Genomic DNA, 27,240 nt, shown 5'->3' on the forward strand with positions numbered 1-27,240 from the left:
TAGGTGCAGGCCCATATAAAAGATACTGTGCCATGGCACCTGACTAGAAACTAGTTCCGTAATTTTTTATTGCTCTTCAATTTTGTGGTAAAATATGATGAGGACCTTTATCTGTTACACCAGTATATCTGTGGAGCAAGGAATGCGCTATAAAGACACAATGTGACCTGTAAAGTGTGGAAGAACCTGCATGGTCTGTTCATAGCCTTCAAATCCCTCCACAGTTCTTGCCCCACTTACTTCCTGCCCTGATAGAAAATTAGCCCCCTAGCCGCTCTCTCCGCTCCTCCAATGACCTACTAATTAGACTTCCTCACTCATAACCTCATCACACTCCCAAGACACACTCCTAAGACTTTTCTAGAGCTGCCCCGACTCTCTGGAATGGTCTTCCTCATCCTTTTCCGCTTGCTCCTACTTTCTGCTCATTTAAAAGAGCATCCAAAACCCATTTTTCAAATTTGCCTACCCATCTTCTGTCTTTTGAAACCATCACTACCTCCCACCACTACATATCCCCCCTCCTATTGTGGTATACTTCCCCCACCTCCTAGATTGTAAGCTCTTCGGGGCAGGGTCCTCTCCTCCTGTATCACTGTCTGTATCTGTCATTTGCAAGCTCTAGGTGAAGTTAGGTGAATATGGCTTCTGGTACAAGGGAAGAGGCTATTGAATTTTCCACATGTCCCTAAAAGTTAAATGTGACAGGTTAATAAAGAATGTTTTTGTCTTTGAGAAGAGACGTATAAGGGGGGATATGATCACCCTGTATAAATATATAAACGGTCCATATAGAGAACTCTCTTCCCCATTATTCACTGTAATGTCATTACAAAGCACAAGGGGGCGCTCTTTGTGTCTGGAGGAAAAGATGTTTAAGTTCCAGATAAGGAAGGGATTCTTCACTGTAAGGTCTGTGAAAATGTGGAATCGGCCCCCTCAGGAAGTAGTTTCAGCAAGTTCTATAGATTGCTTTAAGAAAAAGCTGGATGATATCTAGAAGCACAGAATATAACTGGGGATTAAGGATTTAATGTAAAGATAACAGAGACTGCTGATCCAGGGAACATCGGATTGCCTCATGGGATCAGGAAGGAATTTTTCCCCCTGTTGAAGCAAATTGTACCCGGGGTTTTTTTTTGCCTTCCTCTGGACCAACTATGTCTTATAGGGTTTTATATCTGGGATATGTTTATTTCCCTAGTGGGTGAACTTGATGGACTTATGTCTTTTTTCAACCTGACCTACTATGTAACTATGACATATAACTATTCATCCTAGAAATACAGTTTTGCATACTTGTATTCCATTCCTACCAGGGAATATAGTTTATTACTTAGATAATGTAATGAACTTAGTGGTATCATTTTACCTGATGAAGTACCCATACATTTGGATTGTGTTTTGCAAAGCTCAATATTTTATTCTGCATTGGAAATGGGAATCCCAAGAGTTTGTAATGCTGAATTCAAACGTTGTTTATTTTGGCAGAGGCTACATTTTCCAACATGAATGATAAACAGAAAGACTGACCCACTAAAAACCTGTGTCAGAGATAAAACGTCAATGTTAAATATTATATTGTTGTTGTGCAATAGGAGTTCATGTTAATGGAAGTTCTATTCAAACTGCATTTTAAATTCAAATGTGCAGCTGTGTTCAAATACAAAACACATTGTATAATAATAATAATAATTAAAAGAAAAGATTGTCTTTGACTTGCTTTATTTGCAGTTTAATCACATCTTATTGAGACATGCGGCTTCCAGTGAGATGTAACGCAAAGCAAGTCAAACACAATGTCCGAACTGCCGTGTGTACTGCCCAACTAAAGTCAGTCGCATTTTGTGGACTTCATGCATTCCACTCATATATGTCAAATATGGGAAAATATGACTTGTCAACATGAATCCTAAAACTCTGATACTAAAATGAGGCACTTAGCCCACTAAACGTTCTTGATAATTGTGTTCTTAGAAACACAAAGTTTCCTTTTATTTATGACTGAACTGCTGCAGTTGCCCCTTAAATACTATAAATACTCTGACTTAATGTGTGTCAAAACCAAGTGCCTGCAAGCTAAATATTTCCAGATTCCCTTCTGTAAGTGTATTGCATTGTAAATATTTTGTGAACAACTATAGATCTGGAAAACCTCCTGCTGGATATTATTATAGTATTTGTATATATGGAGTAACTGGTGAGTGTAAATTCTCCATACAGCTCTCTGTCTCACCGGGTTTTGTCTCCCAATCATTTAGATGGAGAGCTGTGCAGAGAAAACAAAAGACGATTTGCAGTTATTATTATTATTATTATTATTAATAATAAACAGGATTTATATAGCTCCAACATATTACACACCGCTGTACATTAAGTAGGGCTTGCAAATGACAGACTAATACAGACAGTGACACAGGAGGAGGAGAGGACCCTGCCCCGAAGAGCTTACAATCTACTAGGTGGGGGAATTTCACATACAATAGGAGGGGGATATGTAGTGGTGGGAAGTAGTGATGGTTTCAAAAGACAGAAGAAGACGGGTAGGCAAGTTTGAAAAAATGGGTTTTGAGGGCTCTTTTAAATAAGCAGAAAGTAGAAACAAGCCGAATAGGACGAGGAGACCATTCCAGAGAGTCGGGGCAGCTCTAGAGAAGTCTTGTATCCGTGCGTGTGATGAGGTTATGAGTGAGGAAGTCATTAGTAGGTCATTGGAGGAGCGGAGAGACCGCTAGGAGGGGATTTTGTTTACCATGTCAGAAATGTAAGTGGGACAAGAACTGTGGGGGGAGTTGAAGGCAAAGCACAGGAGCTTGAATTTGATTCTCACGTGAAATGGAAGCCAATGGAGAGAACTACAAAGAGATGCAGCGGAAGAGGAGCGGAGGGAAGGATGGATGAGTCTGGCTGCAGCATTCATAATAGATTGTAGAGGAGAGAGTCAGGTTAGTGGAATACCAGAGAGGAGGAGGTTACAGTAGTCCAGACAAGAGATGATAAGAGCATGTACAAGGAGTTTGGTGGTCTCAGGGGACAGGTAGGGGCGGATTTTGGAGATGTTGCGTAGGTGAAAGTGACAGGACCTGGAAATGTTCTGACTATGGGGGGTAAATGAGAGGGCCGAGTCAAAGGTGACACCAAGACAGCATGCCTGAGGGGAGGGATGGATAACAGTGTTATAACAGTCAGGTATATGTCAGCCCACGCTGCACTCTTCTAGATTGTAAGCTCCTCGGGGCAGGGTCTTCTCCTCCTCCTCCTGCATCTGTCTGTCATTTGCAACCCCTATTTAATGTACAGCGCTGTGTAATATGTTGACACTATAGAAATCCTGTTTATTATTGTTATTATTAATAATAATAATAATAATAATAATAATATTAATAATGACAGACATCTCTTTGTATGAAGATCGGCTGATGTGATCTGTGAGGCTATCAAGATTTGAGTCCTGCATATCTTTTCTTAGCCCAGCACATCAATTAGGAATAATAAAATTTGGATTGCTTTGGAAATTATGAATTTTATTTTAAGATTTTATTCTTTTAGAATTTGGCACAAAATGTTACCCTGCTGTCAAACAGCAAGCATGAAAATTAGGTTGCCTTGTGTTGGAATCCTTTCCAACTGTTTGTTTTTTCTGTGGGATACATATCTGATGTGAATATTCCAAACCAATGTTGTGGAATTTAAAAGAAAAGGCATTCCATACCAAGATAATGTCTAAAATACATTTATTTCTTTATTGCTTTGTGTACAGAAAAGAAGAAATTGTCCAGTATAGTTCATAGATCCAAGCCCTGTTTTACATCAGCACTACAAAAGAAGTGCGTTTGTACATGTTTGTAAAATGGATAGTTTAGAATAATGATCCATAGTTTGTTGTGTACAATACTATGGGTCATACTACTCCATCCTTATACTAATATCCAACAATAGATTGTTCTTGTATACCATCCATGGTACTTATCATGTACAAATCTGTATATATTGCCTACAGTTCCGTTGTCCTGATATTGGTGAGGGTCTTGAGCTCCTCAAACAGGTTGTCATGTCTGTTCTGTTTCATATAAGGAAATACATAGTTTTTGAACCCTCTATACACAAAGCTCCTTCATAGAACTTTAAAATCTCCAAAGATTGAGGACAACGTGTCACCAGCTTTCTTTTCTGCATTTTTCTGTCTGATTTCTTTTTTATCCCCCACTCCTCCTCTCTTACCCTTCTTACACCCCTCTTCCTTTAACCTCCTTCCCCTCTTTAGGGATATAGGATGCAATCTGTGTATCCAGAGGCTCGTCTACTTGAGGTGTATTGAGGTGCTGCTGTTGGAGGATGGGCAAAGGGGGGGGGGGATATCACCTTTCACTGCAATATTCACCTAGTGAATGTGATGAAAATTGACTTTGACTCAATAATTTTATAATTCCTCCAATATTTTGTTATGCCCGTTTCTTTAAACTAACTCTCCAAACTCAGAGTTCCAATAACAAAACAGAAGATATTTATTATACAGGATACATTGGAAATCTTTTCCATAAATAGAAAACCTAAGTAATCTTGTAAAAGGATATTGTCAATTTGCAAATTAGTACCACTTGCACCTACAATGGCAGATAACAAACCATTCAACTGCACCTCAAAGCCCAAGCAAAATCCAAACACCTCAGTTACTTGTAAACATCAGCATGCACATTAATGTGAATATAATAATAGTGAGTGAGAATAATTGCTAAATCTCATCCACATTCTACGGTTACTTTGTAAATATTGCACAGTCATCCTCTGAATATAAATGATTACAATTATACAAAATGACCTTTGCTGTTGTATAAAGCTCTGAGCTGAGCAGACCTGGCTGATCTCACATTAACTGTCACGCAGTAGATGAATATTCTGTTGTAATGCAAAAAAAGTTCATGCACCTGCATCCTCTGCAGTGAAAGTCATCATGTTTCCAGTATAAAGCCAAAGTTCTGTTTAGGGAGATAATATGAAGAGTTTATTCAGTAATCACTGAACAACAAGAAGTCCCCTTTGAGAAATGTAGTTCCTGTTCTTGTATGTGCAGCGGAAACCCATTTATTGGAGAAAATAATTTACAGTTTTGTGTAATTTTGGTACCAGGATGGTCCATAGCAAATTAAAGGAGAATTACACCCAGGGAACAGGACAAGAGAAGTCGTACTGTGCAGAGTCCGTACATACAGAATAAGAATAGATACCGACAATTACACCCGGGGTACAGGACAAGAGAAGTGTTACTGTGCAGGTTCCATAATAAGAACAGATACCAAGAATTACACCCGGGGTACAGGACAAGAGAAGTGTTACTGTGCAGGTTCCATATATACAGAATAAGAACAGATGCCGAGAATTACATCCGGGGTACAGGACAAGAGAAGTGGTACTGTGCAAAGTCCATACATACAGAATTTGAACAGATACTGAGAATTACAACTGGGGTACAGGACGAGAAGTAGTACTGTGCAGAGTCAATATATACAGAATTTGAACAGATAGCGAGAATTACATTCAACATACAGTCCCCTATATAGTCCCCCATAGTAATTGGATTTATTTTCATATTCCTAAAGCAATTATATTGATTAATAGTTTGTTTCTTTGGGTTCTTGAACTTTACATAACTTTATTAAATAATCCACTCTGGTTCTATGACTTCATGCTCTGTGCATAGCGTGCAAATAATCTCTGGGTATCACATGAACTAAACTGGGCGGCAGGTGGAAGCAATAGTCCAACACATCATCGTCATTAATTATTTTGTGCCAAGAGTAGGCCGAATGTTTTTGTTTTGTTATACTCAAAGGAAAAAGCAATATCGCATCAATCGTTGCACACAGTCCAAAACGCCAACAACAAGGCAATGCGAAAATTCAAGCCTATTGCACAAGAGTTTGCTATACCATTTGACACATCTTCATTAGAACTAATAATCCTTGAAGAATAAATCACTTTGTGGGCCAACATATAGGTGAACAATCAATGGATACCAACTATCTGTATTGGTAAATAAGCTATGGTTGTGCAGCACGGTGGCTCAGTGGTCAGCATTCTGGCCTTTGCAGCGTTAGGTCCTAGGTTTGGATCCTGGCCAGGACACTATCTGCATGGAGTTTGCAGGTTCTCCCTGCGTCTGCGTGGCTACTCCAATTTCTTCCCCCATCTCAAAAATCTGCGGTTAGGTTAATTGGCTTCCCCACAAAATTGCCCTTAGTCTATATTAAAGACATTGGACTATGGTAGGGACATTAGATTGTAAGCTTCTTTGAGGGACAGTTGGCGACATGACTATGGACTTTGTACAGCGCTGCGCAATATATTGGCACTATATAAATACTGTGTAATAATAATATGGATAATATTATATATGCAAATAATCCATGGCTTAGAATTCTCTATGAAAAACAGACATGGGAAAGTGAGGCAATGCTGCCATATTAACTGTACAAAAAAACTGCATATGTAGACGTGTGATTTCTAATTTGGATTTCCCCTTTCAGATCTCAATTGGCTCTTGCTGTCATTAGTTTTTTTCGACTTGTAAACATGGCTGTGCAGCCCAAGGGCATTTCAGCTTTGTCTGAACACATGGCTTTAGTTTGACAGCTTCACATAGCGTCCCCAATTCTTGCTGACTGCCCTAGGCCAAGACAATGACCAATAACTGACACCGCCTGTTACATTTCATCAAAATTCTGCACATTGTGTAAACCCTTCTGTATAATGGCAGAACTTTTACATAAGCAGTAAGACAGTGGCAGCCTTCCCATTCATTCCTCTACACAAGGAAGGATTTTCACAACTCTAAAATCAGTTATATACACCTGATGTCATAAGCAGCATGTCAGCTTCACAATCCCACACAGAACGCACATTGCACATTTTTTCTTTTTGCGCACATTTCTACATTCCTTTATAATGAATCATAGTTCTTGCTACAGTGACAGCTCATAGACTGGGCTCTATCCAGCAGCAACACAGTTAAATTTTTATAAGCGCTCTTGTAAGAAGAATATTAGGCTGTCAGAGACAGATGATGGCTTGCAGGTTTCCCAGCAGCTGCAGCATGCACAACTTTTATTACTGACATAGAGCACTACTCTTGTCTAACTGGCAGTGCCACCCAAAAAGTTGCAATGGTACATTCAGGCCTTTCCTCCAACATCTACTAACTCCAGCACATTATGTGTTAAACACTTCCAATCTGTACTTTCTGGCACCAGACAGCAGATAACTGCAGCTATCAAAAGTGAGAGAACCCAGAAAAAGAGTCTCTGCCTGATGGAATTAACTCTACAAACACCTCCCAGGTTGCACCTTTCACAGGTACATCCTGCAGAAGAATAACCATACTTTAGAACAACACTGATTGCATCTATACAAAGTATCACTGAGCTCCACCTCAGCTGACAGGAACCTGCTGATGGGCAGACATATGGAAGGATTACAAAACATGGTGCCCATCTGGGCACTGAGCACTTACCCTGCAGGCCAGAGTAATGAGCATGGTATAGGTCTTCCCTATAGGAAACGTGGAGATTCCTCCCAGCCCATGAGTGACTTTCTCATCCAGACACACTGAGTGCTGGGCTGCATCATTATGTCTGAAACCTTCTTTTTCAGCTGAACAGTCTCATGTTCCAAGCTGGGATTCCCTTCTCCACCCCCTTTACAGGCACTTAACCCCCACGCTTCCGGACCTAATGGAGAATCTTCGTACCGACCCGCTTCCTGGGGAACTTCTGATTCGGGAATGCAGATCTCTCATATTTCTCTCTTTATTTAACTGTTTATCGTAAAAAGTGTTTGTACAGACTTGTCATAGATAGTGGAGAGAGTCAACCTATGTTCCACTACTATTGAACCTACAAGGTGATCATATCTTTGACAAGCCGTGTCCCAACTGATTTATTTTCTGTGTATTAGGTGGCATTAATAGTATCACATGGCTGCCTATTTAAAGTTCTTAATATTACTCGTCCATGGGCCTGTGCCAATGTGGTTTCATTCGCGTTTTCTCGGTTCTTGGCTATAAATGTATGCAAGTCCATGGGAATGTGAAACCTACATTAAGCAGGTCAGGAAGAGGTCAGTTGCAGGTCAAATATGCTTGTCAATCATTCTGAATGATCCCAGAAACAACTCAATGTCATACAGATGCCATTGACACAACTGAGACAACAGTGGCCATAGTAAAATGATTTTGCCTTATTTGTGTTACAACTAAATCTTATAAGGGGAACTCAAGCTACACAAATCCAATACAAAATAATTGGAAACTCCCGCCATGCCCCCTTGAGGCGGCCCCATGCACCAACATCATCAGGAACTGCTGGGGAACACCAGCGTAATCGCCGGGGGACCGAACCGAGGAAGAGAATGCGGCCAGAGGATGGAATCGGACTGGCAGGACACTGGAGGACGCCAGCGGGACCTGGTAAGTCTTTATTAATTTTTTTTTAGCTACCCCGAGTGCAGCTCAGGGTTACCGCTATCGGCTGTTTTTTTTTTTTTTTACCCTGAACTACACTCAGGGTTACAGCTCAGGAGGTTAATATTTATGAACTCCTCTAATATTTCTAGGGACTTGTAGAAATCGTTTTTGGATAGAGGTCCATTGGACTGTGAAACAATTGGATCGTGTTCTTAACATGCAGTTAGATTTAAATTTTTGTATATCCACATGTATTGTCACCTTTCCAACACCATCCTTCTCGCCTTAAGAACAACAGTCTGAAAAAAACTCTCAGTTGCAGGAAGTATAAGAAATGTTATCTGGAGTAGACCGCCCACCCCCTAACCTACCTCACAATTTTAGGTTTTAAACTACCTTGAAGCAAGATATACTTACCCAAATTTATTGTGCAGGTCTCCCCACAGTGGTGCTTCTGGGTGCTGGGGAATGCGGATCCAGCCCTCTGTAACATCACTTCTGCCGGCTCCTTTTCTCCATTTTACTCCAAGGACCTCACAGCTGGGCAACCACCCGGGAAGTGTCCACGTTACATGGGAAGACCCAGGGATGAGGTGTCATGTAACTGTGTCCTTAGGTGAGACAAACAGGTTTTGTTTAAGGTGGAGTTAGAGTCATCTTGGCCTTAAAGCAGAATGGCATCTAGACTGCAAACTTACCATCTCTTGTATTGATTGCAGCTTGCTACAAATCAGACCTCTCTTGTATTAGACAAGTGTATAGTTAGAGCCAGTTGTACCATTCCACGGCTTCCTAAACGCTGCAGCTTGGTCCCTTCAACATCCACCAGGCTCTGGATTCCTACCTATGTTACCTTTTAAGTATTTATATCCATTGATGGAACCCTGCTAATAAGTCTGAGTGAAACGAGGAATCATCTACTGCAATCTCCATAATCTATGATAAATGAAAAACCATTGAGAAATATATATTGAATGGACGGGGTTACCAGTACCACTTCCCCAATAACTGAAGCTAAAATATATACAAAAGTGACCTGGAGTTTATTGGTACTTACATTTAATTGTCCCATTTATGTCCAAAAGCATTTCTTTCCTTACCATTATCCAATACAGTCTATAAAATCACAAGCTTTATTTGTCAGCATAGTGATTGTCTGCAATATGCTCTTAAAAATAAACTGTCAATTTATATGTACATCAATGAGCAATTTTAACCAAATGGCCCAATGATATTATAAATGCTTTTCACTGAATGATATCTAAATCTCCATAGCTGTCCACAGTCTGAATATCCACTGTTTTTGGATAACTGTTTTAGAATGGCAGGTTGCACAAGGCAGGCCAGCAATATCCTCAGCTGATGAGTTCCATGGGCGCAGTGTTGTTCCCCTTCCAAGCCCATTGATTCTCCAACCACATTCACATTAGACTATGAGAGGGAGGTTGCACAGCCAGTACCGATATACTGAAAATTCTGCTTAAGTTGGCTGCATTGAAAACTAAAGAACACAATTCAGATTTTTGACCGTAACAGTTGCAGCATTTCCTGGACACCATTAGCATTTCAGCCTCCATATTTGTTCTTTAATTGTGATCTTTTGCCAGTATTCTAGCTAAAAGATAACATTGTATTATTACTGTAATATTATCATTATTTACACTGATAACCATGAGGCCACATATCAATAATGCTCATAGTAAGAGACTTGTAAAGCAGTGTAAGAGGGCATGGAACTGATATCCTTCCCTATTTACAATATATAATACCCATGAAGAAATGCAATGTGCTCAGACAGATGGGATCTCTGTAGGCTCCAGGTTCTCCAAGCTGTGGAACACCAGGTAAATTATCTCTTCTGTAGGTTTTCCTTCACTACACCTGCAGAGTCTAAACAGAACACCATCATATTCTGTATATGACTTCTTCCTAAATGTGAACACGTCTTACTAAAAGAAGGAAGTTGCTTGCGTGTTTCATACATAAGAACTCCAACTTTATGGGATCATGAATTTACATTCTTTCAGTCTGTATATAGAACAGGCAAAGAAGAAACATTTTAATCTGTTCCTGCAGTATTATGTCATCCAATATTGTATTCATTCAAGAACGTTTACCATTCAGAAATAAGCCAATGTTGTTTGACTTGCATAATGTTCACTTGTTACACTTATAAATTGATAGTGGGGGCCTTAGCAGGCAGCAATATACTAATGGGATTTCTTTCTGTTCAACACACCAGGACATTAGAGAGCTTCTTTTAAATCTTTTATATGGCCTTGAATGATTTCATTACCCGAACAGGATGCGTAGGATTTAATTCACAAAGTTCTGTATATATGTAGAAATATTAAAGCTGAGCTCCAGGGAGCTAAATAAGACACAAATTAATGCACTCTGTATTCATTAATACATCATGTGTCTATTAATGTAAGTGCACCCTGTTCCAATTCTAATGTCTTACATATCTGGACATAATTACCAAATATTTGGTTCTTTTCTAAATGACCTTTTCTGTCTCTCACATAATTGTGGAAGAATTTTGGCCCACTCCTCTTAACATTTCTTTAGTTCATTGAGGTTTGTGGGCATTTATTATGCTCAGACCTCTTAAAGTCACACCACAGCATTTCAATTGGGTTGAGGTCTGGATCTGGATTAAACCATTGCAACACCATGGATGATTGATTTTTCAGCCATTCTGTTGAGGATTTTCTGGTGTGGCTGGGACCATTGTCCTGTTGCATGTCCCAATTTCTACCTTGTTTAGCTGTCACACAGATGGCTTCCCATTTGACTCTAAAATACTTTAGTATACAGAGAAATCCATGATCAACACAAGGTGACTGCAATGTGCCCAGGTCCCGTGGATACACAACAACCCCCAATCTTTGCCCCTCCACCACCATGCTTCATAGTTGGAGGTGTTTGTACTGATATTCTGTTTGTTTTTCACTAAATGTGAAGGTGTGCATTAGGGCCAAACATCTCCACTTTGGTCTCATCTGTCCAAAGGATATTGTTCCAGAAGTATGGTTTGTTGAGAATCCAATTTGCAAACTTAAGCTTTGCTACAATGGTCCTTCTGTTGTGTCTTCTGAATAAACTGTACATGTTCAGTCTTTTTCCACTTGTACTGTCATGAACCTAAACATATAACATGCTAACCAAGGCATGTAGAGTCTGACTTGGAGTGTTTCTCTGAGCATTGAGCATCTGACCTTCAGGTGAATTTGCTGGGACCTCCACTCCTCGGAAGGTTGACAACTGTCAAAAAACAACTATTCATCTATAAGCCAAGAATATTTTGTGGAGTTGTTTTCTTACCACTATATGACATCTGTGGTTTCAGATTAGATTTTCAAATGATCGGTATAGGACAGTAACTTCTAAACATTTTTAGAATTGCCCATACTCCTTGTCAGTTTTCAGTCATTTGCAGCCAAGAATCACAAATACCACAAGCACCAGAAACCAAGAAAATGATTAACCACCAGAATTCAGCCAACTGCAAAGTCAATACTAAGCAATACATCATCAACTTTAATACAGTCAATTGCAAAATCAAAATGAAATGGAATCAAAACTAAATGGGAAATTTATTTCAAGGTGTTCATTTTTCCCAATTTTTTAATGTTTATTGGCTTCTATCATACAATCTGCTATACTGGCACTTTTATAGGCAAGATTTCAGCTAGTTCACACAGAAAGAAGTGGTGCAGTTGCCACTCCAACCATTGCCACTCATGGACACAACCACATTTGTTGTTAGTTTGGATGTGCATGGCCCATCAATTGTCAGCTGCCGGTATCTGCACAGAAAATGCCCAGAGACTGTCTATGTAAACTTAAAGAGGAACTATAACTCACCTCTCTACCCTTCATTGCTGCCACCAATATCATCACCCGGTTAGGGATTTGACTGGGCAGGACAGAACATATATTAATTTCCAACATCTGGCTGTGCTGGGATTGTACACTGAGCTGCACATGACATTGATTTACCTTGAGGTAACAGTTCTTTTATCATTTATCAAAATATGCAGCATATAGTTAGGTCCATAAATATTTGGCCAGAGACAATTTTTTTCTAATTTTTGGTTCTGTACATTACCACAATTAATTTTAAATGAAACAACTCAGACGCAGTTGAACTGCAAACTTTCAGCTTTAATTCAGTGGGTTGAACTAAAAGATTGCATAAAATGTGAGGAACTAAATCCTTTATTACACAATCATTTCATTTCAGGGGCTGAAAAGGAACTGGAAATTAAAAAGATGAAAATAAAATGTTCATTTCTAATACTTGGATGAAAACCCTTTGCTGGCAATGACTGCCTGTAGTCTTGAACTCATGGACATCACCAGATGCCGGGGTTCCTCCTATTAATGCTCTTCCAGGCCTTTACTGCAGCGGCTTTCAGTTGCTGTGTGTTTGTGGGCCTTTCTGTCCGAAGTTTAGTCTTCAACAAGTGAAATGCTCAATTGGGTTCAGATCAGGTGACTGACTTGGCCATTCCCGAATATTCCACTTCTTTACTGTAATAAACCCCTGGGTTGCTTTGGCTGTTTGTTTTGGGTCATTGTCCATCTGTATTATGAAACGCCTCCCAATCAATGTGACTGTATTTAGCTGGATTTGAGCAGACAGTATGTCTCTGAACACCTCAGAATTCATTCAGCTGCTTCTGTCCTGTGTCACATGATTGATAAACACTAGTGTCCCAGTGCCATGGCAGCCATGCACGCCCAAGCCATCACACTGCCTCCGCCATGTTTTACAGATCATGTGATATGCTTTGGATCATGAGCTGTTCCACGCCTTCTCCATACTTTTTTCTTGCCATCATTCTGGTAAAGGTTGATCTTGGTTTCATCTGCCCAAAGAATGTTTTACAGAACTGTGCCGGCTTTTTTAGATGTTTTTTTTAGCAAAGTCCAATCTCGGCTTTCTATTCTTGAGGCTTATGAGTGTCTTGTACCTTGCAGTGCACCTTCTGTATTACTTTCATGCAGTCTTCTCTTTATGGTAGACTTGGATATCGATACGCCTACTTCCCGGAGAGTGTTGTCACTTGGTTGGCTGTTGTGAAGGGGTTTCACCATGGAAATGATTCTGCCATCATCCACCACTGTTGTCTTCCATGGACGTCCAGGTGTTTTGGCATTGCTGAGTTCACCAGTGCTTTGTTTCTTTCTCATGATGTACCACACTGTAGATTTTACCACTCCTAATATTGTAGCAATTTCTCAGATGGGTTTTTCTGTTTTTGCAGCTTAAGGATGGCTTGTGTCACCTGCATGGAGAACTCCGCATGTTGTCTGTTCACAGCAAAGTCTTCCACATGCAATCACCTCACCCCCCCCCCCCCCTTCCCCAAATCACCTCCAGGCCTTTTATCTGCTTAATTGATAATGACATAACGAGAGAATTGCTGACACCGGCCCATGAAATAGCCTTTGAGTCAATTGTCCAATTACTTTTGAGTCCCTGAAATGAAGTGATAATAGGATTTAGTTCCTCACATTTTATGCAATCTTTTTGTTCATCCCACTGAATTAAACCTGAAAGTCTGCAGTACAACGGCATCTGAGTTGTCTCATTTAAAATTAATTGTAATGTACAGAACCAAAATTAGAAAAACGTTGTCTCTGTCCAAATATTTATGGACCTAACTGTATCTGCAATACATGCACATTTCTATATTTAATTCCTTAATAAGTCCTGTAAGCTCAGAAAATACTGATTGATCTGCCAGAAATGTGCTCTGCTCCTAAGTCCTGTTGTGGGCTGACAATACACAGAATTGTCTTGGATTAGGTGGTATCGGCCCTGCCCAGTTTTCTCTTGCCAAACTACTTAGACCCAACTGCTCCCCCAATCTATACAACAAAAAGGCCAATCATTCTGTAGTCCCTAAGTAGGACTGGGAATGCTAATAATTGTGATTGAGATAACACAGAAAATGAATACTGGATACAGGACAGATGTGTATTTCTGGCAGGATTACCTTTTTTTGTTGCAATTATTGAACAGATAGAACAAAACACTTACAATGGTATATTTACCAGACCAAATGGGAACAAATTGTTCATTGTTAGGGTTTACATACAATCTAAATTTTTTTCCTATTTTAAAGTCCAATGTAAGTCTGTTAAACCCATCAGACATTGAGGTGAATTAAGGAACACCCGATAGAATAACGCATTTAATTTTACTTCAGTTTGTACTCCACACAAAGCTTTTTTTAAGGCTCTGTAGGATTTATTTCCTTTCATTCTGCAGTGCTAAACAATTTTTAGTGTACAAAATGGATGTCATTCAACTTATATTTACAGTGTGAATTTCCATAGGAGGACTGGCCAAGCACAATAAGGTAAGGAGCAGTACTGGCTGCTTCATCTGGATAGAAATCTCTAGAATAGGCGAGTAGCACTCCAGCATTCTTGTACAGATGTATGGAAATAGCAGACGGGTTTGGCTTGCTGCAACAACTTTTCCTATTGGATTATTAGGATACCAGACTAGGGGCACCTTGTGTGATTTGAGTTCAGTGGAGGCTACAATGAAGTCAAGTACATCACCACACCGGTGTCCACTTGCAGGGATAGGTGGCCACATGTCGGGTGACACCAGCAGCAAAGAGCCACACGTGGAATCAGCGGAACCCAATAGAAAAAAAAGACAATTTAATCATATTTAAATTAAAATGACATCTGGGAATCCTTTCTAAATACAGGTAGTAACAAGTTAGTTTCCCAACTGAAGTCTGTACATATTTATCACATACAGGAGTACATACAGCCTGGAAAATATAACTGACTACAATATGTCTGTGCTTCATGTCAGTAGCACTTCTGCCACATCTCCTTCCCTATTCAAGTAGATGTGTGACCGGGCTATGGACATTCTGATATTTACATACTCCTAAAGTTTTAGAACAGGCAAGGCTTAAAACTTCTGATGGCAACTCAGAAATGTTGGTGTTGTACCACATGCTTTAGTATGCAGTATTGGATTGCATGGTAATGCTTGTAACAAATGCATTAATGTGAATATAATGTGCATGCTCCTCTTTTTGTGTGGTGAGCAGCCTATTCAGATGTACAGAGTACAAGCAGAGCCACATTGCTATGAACCCAGCCTGATCAGACAGACACCTAGAAGATAAGGTTAATGAATTGTTTCCAAAGGTAAAGGAAAAAAGTAAATATCGTCCTCTTTAATAAAGAAGTTTGGATAGAAGTTTCAGTCCCAGCATCTGATCAGCTTCATCTATATATTATATTATATCTGGTCAACAAACACTTTCTTGCCAAACAGATTAAAGTCATTTTATGTTATGTTTGATGCACAGATTCTTAATATGATATTTGTTTTGCTAGATTGGCTCTAGTTATTGAAATAATGACTTCAATAATAATCTCATAAAAAAATAATGAAACATGAAAATTAAGCAAAATTAAACTAGATATGCCTATGTATACAAAATTAAAATTTTGAAATACTTAATGTCAATATCTTCTTTATTCAGTATATTTACAGAACTAATTACAAAGAAGTCATTGAAAACTCTGATGATCAGGACAATCACGTTGAAGGCTCCAGCAGTATTCTGCCATCATGTGTCTATCCCATCTGATACCTTTCTTCCATCACCTTTATATCTTGATGGATCCTCTACCTTTGTTCCTCACTGATATCACCAAGGTTTTCTGGAAATGTTTGCATATGGAGATAGTGTACCTTTATACTCATAGTAGCACACACATTTATAAAGTTTAGGTTTTGTACCAGTTCTTCATAATTTTGTGCTTTATGGTTCCCCAAGAAGTTCCTGCCAACCATGCCATAGCTGTGCCAGGCAGAAGCTTCAGTATCAGTCATGTAACTTGTGACATTTCCATCATTTATCAGTTTCTGAATCTGGGGTCCATCCAAGATTCCTGCTTTAAATTTTTCATTACTCATCCAGGGAAGAATCTACAAATGTATTTGCAGCAATCACCGTCCTTGTTCAGAGTTCTAACAAATTGCTTCATTAATCCCAACTTTATGTGTAGTGGGGGGAGAATGATTTATTGTCAGCCATTGGCTCGGTAATGATGTTCACCACACCTTTTTCATGTTTTCCCTTGGAGGCCATGTCACTTTCTTCCAGTGATCCTGCTTTGTCCTTCTATCCCACAAGCAGATGGAACATGGGGACTTTGTGTATTCACTTTGTGTCCAAGTAGGAAGTTCCCCATTTTTATATCAACACGTATGGACCATTGGTGTTCATGATAGCAAAGCTTTTGTAAGACCATTCTGATATTTTCATTTTCTTCTTTAGGTTTTGTTGGGTGACAATTGGAATTGATGCATAGCAGTTGTCATTATGCAGTAACACAGATTTCAACTTGGAGTGGAACTGTCTATGAAAAGCCGCCAGTCTTCTGCTCGGTATTCTGGTCCTCTCATATGGGCTAGTAGTCCAGGGATGTTACAACACAAAGTCTCCATCTTCACTGAAATATGGTCGGAGTGCCACCTCTTGTCCTATAAACCGTTATTTTATCTTCTGGTCTCAGACAGTTCTTTTCTTTTAGCCTGGATTAGTTCAGATGATTGTTATGACAGAGTTAGGTCACGTATTAAATCATTGAGCTCTTCTTGGGAGAACTGCTGGTTTGATGAAACATATTCACTGCCACTGCTAACTCCTGGATTACACTCCCTGTATATCCTCCATGTCGGATACAGGAATATCCGGGACTGAACACTGCTATGGGAACATCAGCACCATGTGGCACAGGTCGTCTTGCTGATTCCAAATCACCGTACTCCCACTTGTGTTTCTTGTAACGATTCTCTTACATTCCCAGCACACAAATAACAATCATTATGATGATTTCTGGGCTCTCCCCATACTATAGGTACAACAAATTTCACACTTTTCAGTTTTCCTTTTTTCTACTGACACAGACACTCTCCACAAGTTTTGCATATCATATGGTTGTCACAGTTTAATACCAAAATATACAAGATATGCTTGTTTCACAAATTCTGTAATGTTTCTTATCAGTTTTTGCTGAGAATATTCACCAGAAATGTAGCAATATATTAGGGTCATATAAACAACTTCTTTTTGAAGAACTCATACCTCTATAAAAAAGAAAATGTATGAATAAAAAGAAGGCAAATTAAAGTTTCATGAAAATAATGCTAGATTTAATATATAAAATGCAAAACATCGGTGTGAATAGAGATTGATAATAATATGCTGTGTTAGGTAAAATCATCTATTCCGATTCCTGTATCATAAGAACTAGAGCCAATTCAATGAAACTGATGTCATTTCTGGATTCAGCAGACCTGACATACACTGAATATATTGAAAAATCCTTGGCAAGTGAAAAAACATTCTTGATAAGAGATGACCCATCTTTAGCCAATACCTGGTGTCACTTAAACTACACAACATAACGTATAACATAATGACAACCAATAACAGTTATCTTCTCAAAAGACTTGAAGTTTGCATCACCTAAGAAGAAATTTATTTAGGAAGGAGGCCATATTCATGTATAGTGTAAAACATCAGATAAAATTATTTAAGAAGATACTCAGACTCTTCATTTTCTTAACATCTGAAGTTGTGCCAGCAATTTGTGTGATGCCTATTACCTCTCCTCTTGCTTCATCCTGGTATGAACACATTCACAGTTTTCTCAGCCAATCTCAGAGCAATTCATCCTGATTACACAATGTTTTGGATAAGAGCTATGTACTTGTCACACATGCACAGGCCGATGGGGGGTTATACCCTGCGCTTACTGGGCATCTGCCAAGTCACTGACCTCGGCATGAACCGGCCCATTTGGTAGGTGATGTGTGCGCTGTCATTACATGTGTACAAACACAGAAGCAAATCGGTATAAGTTATATGTGGGACTCCTGCCAGCACAGGAATCCCTGCCAACTGAGAGAGAGCGTGAATCAGAGTAAGCTATGAATACATATGCTGAACATTTTATACATTCCATTTATATGTTTCTGGCTAGAGAATTCTGCTGAATAATGGAAAATTATACAGAGTTTTTTTTTTTTTTCATTTGTGCGTGAATCTACCACTACATTTTTATTCTTAGAGTAAGATATGTTGCTGGTTTTCCTATCTGATCTCATCTGCATTGCTGGAGCCTATTTATATTTAGCAACATATGCTGATATAAGGACGATGTCTGCTGCATTATACACACACTCCTAGGGGCAGATCTGAGCCCTTCTCCTTTGGGTGATTCCAGGTTTGCTGGATCATCCAGCTTCACTGATGAAAGTGTATCCTCCCCAGCCTTGGAGAGCTTTAATAAATCAGGCCCACTTTGTTTAGGAGTCTACCATCATCTTATTCTTACTCTTTACAGTGACTTCTCCGCACTTATTAGTCCAGTATCTCTCAACCTTTTCAACATGAAAGAACCATTGAAATAACATTCAGATCTCCAGCGCCCCCCTATATAATTATTTTATCTACAGCTCACAGTACATTAGTGTCAGTAGGAAGAATTCCTCATACGTTGCTGGTCAGTGGGAAGAATGTCACTCATACAGATAGCCAAAAAAATCATTGGTGTCTTACTGACCCGAGACGCTCAAACATTGCTCAGGGGACCCTCAGCAACCTCTGGAGGAACCCTAGTAAAGAAACACTTCTTTAGACTCTGCTGAGTTTTAAAACTACAATCATAAAAGATCACCTCCAGTGATAGAATCTGATGTGTGTATGTAACTTTAGACCCCCGATCTCAATACATATACTAACATATTTTAGTCAACAGATTTGATCCTGGATTTCCCTTTTTGAAAATTATTTACATGGTTGTGTAAGAAGTTTTCTGTTTAGATTTTGTTTATGTCTCCTAAAGTATTTGTTTCTGACAAGTTATTACTTTCCTTGTCTGACTCTTTATATGGTATGGGTAAATATCTTAAATACAATTGTTAAATGAAAGAACAAAAAGTAGCCCAATCTGCTTTGAGTCGAGTATGTAATATACATAGTGCAGGGGTCAGGTGTATGTAACATAGATAGTGCAGGGGTTGGGTATATGTAACATACATAGTGCAGGAGTCGGGTGTATGTAACATGCATTGTGCAGGGGTTTGGCTGCATGTAATGTACATAATGATCACAAAGTATATACAGCACAGCTCATGGCACCCCATGAGTCACTTTCCTTTACTTCTAGAACACAAATGCATCCTCATGCACCCCATGTGTATACACTTACACCTCTCCATCAGCTGATTCTGTTTCTCTCTTAGTACCCTCTTCCACTTATGTGGCCATGAGGTGCTGTGGCTGCCCAACAGAATCATGTCAGTCACTAAATAGGTCCCAAGTGTAGGCATAGTTGGCAGCAGTGTGCCATGGGTCTTCCTTCTGGAACTGGGCACTCACCTAGTCCTTGAAACCGACCTTCACCTAATAGTCCATAGTCACGTCACTAACTTTTCTTCCAAGATGCTTACAATTTATTGTCCCATAGTCGTAGTCTGATGTCACTAGCACAGTCTAAGGCCAGCTTTAACTCACCTTACCTAGCAATATGTTTATGGGACGTGGGAGGAAATCATGCCAAATCATTACCTCTGAGCACAACACAGTTTTGATCAGATCTTAGCAGGTCATCGATTTTGTGCGGAAAAGTGTGGAAGAGGTTTTGACATTTATTTTTACACCTCACACGGCTGTTTGTTGTTGCTCTGAAGACAAGTGTTACATTCAAACAAAAATACAATGAGAGTTCTTATATACTCACCATAATACTTCTACTATGGAAGTTTTCTGACCTTACTGTACGTATTGCAGTATATTGAAGTCCATACTCCATATTGACACACTTTTGTTTGATCAAATTTAGAAATAAATTAAGAAATAGATGGCTCTATTATTATTATTATTATTATTATTATTGATAAACAGGATTTATATAACGACAACATATTACGCAGCGCTGTACAATAAATAGGGGTTACAAATGACAGACAGATATAAACATTGACACAGGAGGAGGAGAGGACCCTGTCCAGAAGAGCGTACAATCTAGGAGTTGGGGGAAGTATCACACAATAGGAGGAGGGATATGGAATGGTGTGAAGTCGAGACAGAAGAAAATGGGTAGGCAAGTTTGAAAAGATGGATTTTAAGGGTGCTTTTAAAGTAGCAGAAACTAGGAGCAAGCCGAATGGGACAGGGAACACCATTCCTGAGAGTCGGGGCAGCTCTAGAAAAGTCTTGGAGCCGTGCGTGTGAAGAGATTATGAAAGAGGAAGTCATTAGTAGGTCATTGGAGGAGAGAAGAGAGCGGCTAGGGTTTTTTTTTCTACCAGGTCAAAAAGGTAAGTGGGAAAAGAGCCCTGGAAGGAAATATTGGAAAATTATTATATTGGAAAATTATTATATTGGAAAATCAACCTGTGTATTGCCAGCTCTAGACAACTGTCACAAGTTCCCTGCTCAGAAATGTCACTTTAATAGTTATAAAGCTAAAATGGTTTAAAGGTGCCTTTCAATGACACTGACAGATGGGCTGAACATTTCCTAAATACTGCAGTTATTGAAACACTCAAAAATACAAAAGACCTTGGAGGGAATTGTAGAAAATAACAGTGGTAATGATGTGGTCTTTGTAACAATTTTCTCTATTTTTCCAATGATTGGAAAGACTTCAGGCTCTTGTCTGGAGTTCTGGTTTATTCCTCAGTGGCTTCTAGTGTCAGACATGTCAGCTCAGAGGGAGCTCAAAGGACAGGCGGCATACCATTCAATTATGTGTAAACACTTAGAAGTATAAAAGTAGCAAACTGCTTACTGACAATCTACATGGGGTACAAGAAGCCGGAGAGTTTGTGATTTTTAGGAGGACGAGACGATAAACATGCCAGAACAAGCAGCTAAAAACAGATTATGGCATTTGACAGAAGAAAAAGAGATTTTTCTGTACAACAGGTTTAATATTCCCCAAATACGACACGTCAACATCAAACCAATGTGTAATTACTGAAAACCTAAACGTGACAACACCTCGAAGATCCTATGCGTTTCATGGCTTGTTTAGATGGGGTGAAGGTGGAGGTCAGCGACAAGCTTACAGCTACTGATTAAAATGTTGGAATACTTTCATTTACCTAAGACATTATTCTTCACCAGAGATGATATAAGCAGGTTACACTTTTACCTGCCTACTCTCTACCTGTACCTATGAGGTGTCACACTTCCAATTATGTTTTAATAACTGATGAATATGGCCCATGGTGAATGAGATTGAAAAGCTCTTTACTTTTCCCTAGGATGTGATAAGACTAGCGGTAACAAAATGCTTTTACCACTCCTGGGAGCCCACTTCCATAGCCAGGTACCCAAGAAGGGTTTCAGGCAAAGAAGTTTGGTTTTTGCAGGCATTTGCAAAGGCGTGTACAAGAGTAGTGTTCTCTAATATTAGGAACTAGACCATTCATTTGGCTTGGAACCTTCCTGGGCAGGAAGTGTTTGCGTGTGGAATCTGGTTTGCCAAGGAACGAAGAGGGTAAAACATGCAGCCACCTTCCCTTTTGGCACCAACCAGACTCCAGTCTGTTTTGTGGGCCTCATTCTCACAGCATAATCCCCGTGTTGTGCGACTCTGTGGGTGGGGAGCTTATTGGGAATCTGGGCGCCCTGTTTAATTGGTGGGTTAAGATATCTGCCCCTTATAAGGGGTCAGGAGTACAGGGGTTCATTGTACCCCATTCCCAGGAGGGTGTAAAGCAGTCCTAGAAATTGAAACTCCTTACTGTAGAAAACAATCTAAACTTTTTTTTTTAACTTTTTCCTTTACCAATTCTGCATGGTGCAAGTAAAACTTCCTGTGATCCCTTTCAGCATTGGCTGCTCTCCAATGCTTCCTTCTGGTGAATCCTGCATGGGTTCAGCAGAGAACAGCTATCCTCAGCTGTCCTGTTGCTAGATTGGCTGAAAATCGTAAACAATCAAGTCAACTTTGTTCACATGAACAGAACTTCTGCCGTTGTGGAACTTTTGTTTTTAGTTTTGCAGGCAGTTCACATTAATGTCTGTGAAGGTTCCAGGGTCATTTTCACTTTCATGTCCCACTATAGTAAATAATCAGCATGAAATGTGAAACATTCCTCTTTAATATAAAAGGTCACAGGTCTTTCAAGAACTCCATGGGGCCGAGATGTGACTTGTTTTGGAACATTACTATTGGTTTACTGAGTGGTCCTGGGAGAGTTCAACTATACAACTTCTTTTCTAACTACCAAATCACGTATGAACTATAAAAACAATACTCATTGTTTAGATTTCTCCTGAACAACTAAATGTGTTGCAAATTTGTGGAAATGCGTAATGCAAATGTGTAGACCCACTGAGCCACATGGCATCAATTGCAGACATGTAAACATGGAGTTAAGTTATATATGATGTAAGCTTTGGATTATTTAGCTTATGTTGGATCAGTCAATGCTAGAAAGACTCAGGTGTTGTTTCCAATAGCTGCTATTTAGTGTTATTTGTTCCCTTCTGGTTCCCTTCTTTTGGAATTGGTTTTGACCACAATACTGCAATAATTTATCTGAGTCAACAAAGACACCTTGATATGGCTGTATAGAAGCTTTTCTGTGCTCTTGTCAAATTTGATTTCCCAGTTGTCCTTAGATACTTTTACCTTTTACTTTGTTAAATACTAATGTAGTAACAAAAAAAAAAAAAGCTACAAATTATCATAAATCCAGTCAATTCTTCCTTTTTATTTTCACAAAACTTTATTTGGGTATCTGTCTGTGATCAGTAATTGTGCTTCTGACCCTCACACATTGTACATTTCTTATTATGAGCCCTCAAAATCCATCTTTTCACCCTCACCTACCCGTCTCCTTCTGTCTCCTAAACCCTCACTACTCCCCATCTTTCCATATCCCCCTCCTATTGTGTGATGCTTCCCACATCTCTTAGATTGTAAGCTCTTCAGGGCAGGGTCCTATCCTCCTCCTGTATCACTGTCTGTATTAGTCTGTCATTTACAACCCCTGTTTAATGTACAGAGCTGCGTAATATGTTGGCGCTATATAAATCCTGTTTTAATACCAATATTAATAACATTCATGTAATTTGCTAAAATCTTCTTAAAAAGAATTCCAAATGTTCCCCCCACCTTTCTCTCTTGACAAAGCCATTGACACATTATCACTTTGGGCCACATAAATGTTTTTGTAGTGATATCTGTGTATTTGGTGTAGCCCAGTATGACACTTGCTGACATGTATCTAATTCTTATAATACTCAGTATAAACAGTTTTCTTTGTGCTGACTGGGAAGGAGGAGGAATGTATCTCTTATTTGATTCATATGCTTCCATGGCTGATTATTTCATGTGGTATTATTACTACTAAATTCCATTATAGACCCGGGCTGAGGCAGAAATAAACCTGGGATGAAACAACTGTGCTGAGATCCAGGTGTTATGGGGACCCGAGTGTTTCAGACTCAGGGAAACTTTATCTTGTATCCCACCTCAACCGTTGTGTCTCTTGGCCGGGGTCCAGGTATCTGAGGTACGGCCTGATATTAAAAGGGAGACCTCAAGAACCAAAATCCTAGCGTATCTCCTTTAATTTGGTTATGGGAACTTTGCAGTTTCTACCAAGGCAACGTTAATTCCAGGAATTGTATTTTTTTGCAGCAGCTGGGATAAATATAGTGCAAATCTTATTAAACTGCTTCTGGAGCTCTGGAAGAGCACAGCAGACCCCAGCGCATCCTTTACCCTGTTACCAGGACCATCACTTTCCCATTTACATGTCATATATATCAGCTATGGAGAGCCTCAAGTGTGTATGGTATTCAATGAGAGCTCTCATCTTCATGCAATTGTGGAAGAGTTATCTTCGCACATGAATTGCCTACTCAACCCAATGTTAAGGGCTCTGACATAACATTATATCCGCATGTGAAATTTAAACACCAGCAAATATCTATGGCTGAGGGGCAGTGGTATGAGCTCCTCAATGCCATCTTTTCTTTAATGTTCATCTATACTACCTATAGCTTGTGTATTGCTGTCCTGCCCCAGAGATCTATCAGGAAGTGAAAATGTGCCCTCACAGTATCCCAAGGTCTTCAGTCTGAAGATTTCCTCTTACCTTTCATTCTGGAACAACTTTGTAACAATGGCCACCAGTACAAATAAAGGGGGAAATCTCCCAATGGGGAAAGACAGCAGTATAAACTTGACAGAGGTCTCATCTTTTCCCCACACTATCCAAAACTTATAAAATGCTGAGATATATTCAATTTAAATAGAAATCTCATTATTCTTGTTTGTTGTGCAATCATTTTACATTTACAAGTACAGGTAGTCCCCGGGTTACATACCAGATAGGGACTGTAGGTTTGTTCGTAAGTTGAATTTGTATGTAAGTCAGAACAGGTACATTATTTTAATAAATGCAAAAAGGATAGATCCTTGTCTCAACATATTATTAGGCAGCATGGTGTCAGTTACTGTAAAAAATCCTCACTGTGAGTTAATCACAAACAAAGCACAAAGATCTTTGTAAAGCCTAGGTATTCATTAACCTTTGGAGCAAGCTTTGCTTTGATATGCAAAAAGAAACAACTAAAGAGTTTGTCTTGGTCATTAAAGAGTTACAAGAGTCTGCAGAAAGAGCTCACCCCTTAGATCACCCACAAAATTAGCTGTGTTTAGCAAAAGATTTCTTCTGCAAGTCATGCAAATCGCCCCCTCCCCCCATCAAGCCTCCATTATGCACGGGAACTAGCAGGGAAGCCCTGTTCATATCTAGTTGTCCATATGTCGGATGTCCTTAACCCGGGGACTACCTGTACAGAATAGGATCTGGGATATATAGTAGGAGTATGCAGATCAGGAAATGCCTAGGAGGAGATCTTTAAGTTGCGCTTAAACTGTCCACTTATCAAATAAGAGTTTTTGGTTGATTGAACCTTTTGATCACAGCAGAGAATTCCTAACAACAAAGACATTTCAAGCCGATATTATGTAATGTTTTCAGATATGAGTAATATTAGAGCATAATCTCATTAATCACTAAGGCAGTGAAGGCTGCAATATGTATGCAATTAATTGGATAAATGTGACATGTGCATCCCATGTGTCGTGGAAAATCACGTTATCTTCTTGTGGAGATATCACTGCTCTCCATAATGGCAGATTTTCTTTCTAGCGCTGCACAGAGACTGAATTATGTGTGAATTATGTGGCTTCACTCTACTATAGATTATGGAGCCACATTCATTATAGTGCAATGTAGTAAGACCATTATAATAGAAATAATTGTTCCTACATCTGCGGCAATGTAATCCGTTGGTCTCTTTTCATTGAGCGTTCCAGTGGATTACTCGTCCAAAATGCACTGCATGCGGAATCATCAAAATACTCCAAATAAAAGTTGGTAGAATCCCATACCTTGGCACATTCCCAGCAATGATCTGACGTGAGCCGTCTCTACTAAACACCTTGCTTTCTTCAACTATAAAAAAAGTAAAATAAACACAACATACAAAAAAATTCATGTTTTGCATTCCACAGAATGTCAACATCTTAAAATCTGGAAGCCACTCCTCTCTTTGATGAGAAGAACTGGAAGAAAATAATCCCAGCAACATAAAAGGGAGTTAATTGGGTATAAAAATACACATGACGTATGAACAATGACACAATGCAGCCATTTCTGAAATACTTCACACACAACCTTCAGACGAATGGGTTTCATCTGGTTTCTATCAGCTTTGGTGGTGTAGATTATTCTTCTTTGAAATATTTGTACACAATGATTATAATTTAGTTCAGTAACACTATTCAGAGTTCCCATTCTTGCTGAGTGCATTACACACTTTTACTGCAGCCTGAACTCTTCATTCCCTCAATAAAGCCCTCCTGGAAATTGTACAGGGAACACAAAAAAATAAAATAAAGTTAGAAATTATTTGTACCTAGGATTACGTTTTTTTTCCCTAACGTTCAAATACAGGCACAGAAGCAGAAAAGTAACTCAAGGGGTGATTTATTAAAGCTTTCCAAGGCTGGATAAGATTCACTTTCATCAGTGAAGCTGGGTGATCCAGCAAACCTGGAATGGATTAAAGTCATTTGCTAGCATATGTTTTGATTCCTGGACCAGATCCTGGTTTGCGCCCAGTTTCACTGATGAAAGTGTGTTTTCTCCAGTCTTGGAGAGCTTTAATAATTCAGGGCCATAGTTTGGAATCCTCAAGAATAACAGGTTCATGTGTCAAATCTTTCCAAAGTTTCCATCAACAAATCTCAAATTTGAATTCACATTGATTGAAGCCAATTATAAAATTAGCCTACCTAAATGTAAAATAAATTCTGCATTGTAAATTCTATCAGCAATCTTGTTAATAGGGATTAAAAGTGTTGTATAGAAGAAAAGTGGTGGAAAGAATATCAGTTTTATGGGGCAAATGTGCTTGCACACCGCGTTTCTTCTCGTCTGTGAATTGAGCTTGTGGGAGGGTTAATCACATGTGACAACCAAAGTAAGAACAGTCAATGCCAGACTACATTTCCATCATCCCAGGATTACAATAGAGGTGTCCTGTTAACATGGGGAGGGAGTACTTGTAGTCACAGAATTAGGTGTTGAACAATTGTCTGACCACAATCTGGTTAACAGGAAACTAAAAAGCAGGAGAGGTCAGACATCTGCAGAGCAAAAATAGTTACACAATGGG

The 27,240-nt window shown here is 39.3% G+C and overlaps 1 protein-coding gene and 1 long non-coding RNA gene across 3 annotated transcripts in view; one reads left to right on the plus strand and one right to left on the minus strand.

Annotated features, from left to right (window-relative positions):
• Window positions 1-7,645, minus strand: part of ZNF469 (zinc finger protein 469) — a 232,239-nt gene extending 224,594 nt beyond the window's left edge. For both annotated transcript variants that reach the window (XM_072421337.1, XM_072421336.1), the window contains exon 1: window positions 7,508-7,645. The gene's annotated coding sequence lies outside the window, so the exon portion shown is untranslated. The remainder of the gene's footprint in view (window positions 1-7,507) is intronic.
• The window catches only part of LOC140337606 (uncharacterized), a 135,204-nt gene that overhangs the window by 62,052 nt on the left and 45,912 nt on the right, over window positions 1-27,240 (plus strand). The window lies entirely within an intron of this gene.

The sequence above is a fragment of the Pyxicephalus adspersus genome, chromosome 9, assembly GCF_032062135.1.
Source record: "Pyxicephalus adspersus chromosome 9, UCB_Pads_2.0, whole genome shotgun sequence".
Classification (NCBI taxonomy): domain Eukaryota; kingdom Metazoa; phylum Chordata; class Amphibia; order Anura; family Pyxicephalidae; genus Pyxicephalus; species Pyxicephalus adspersus.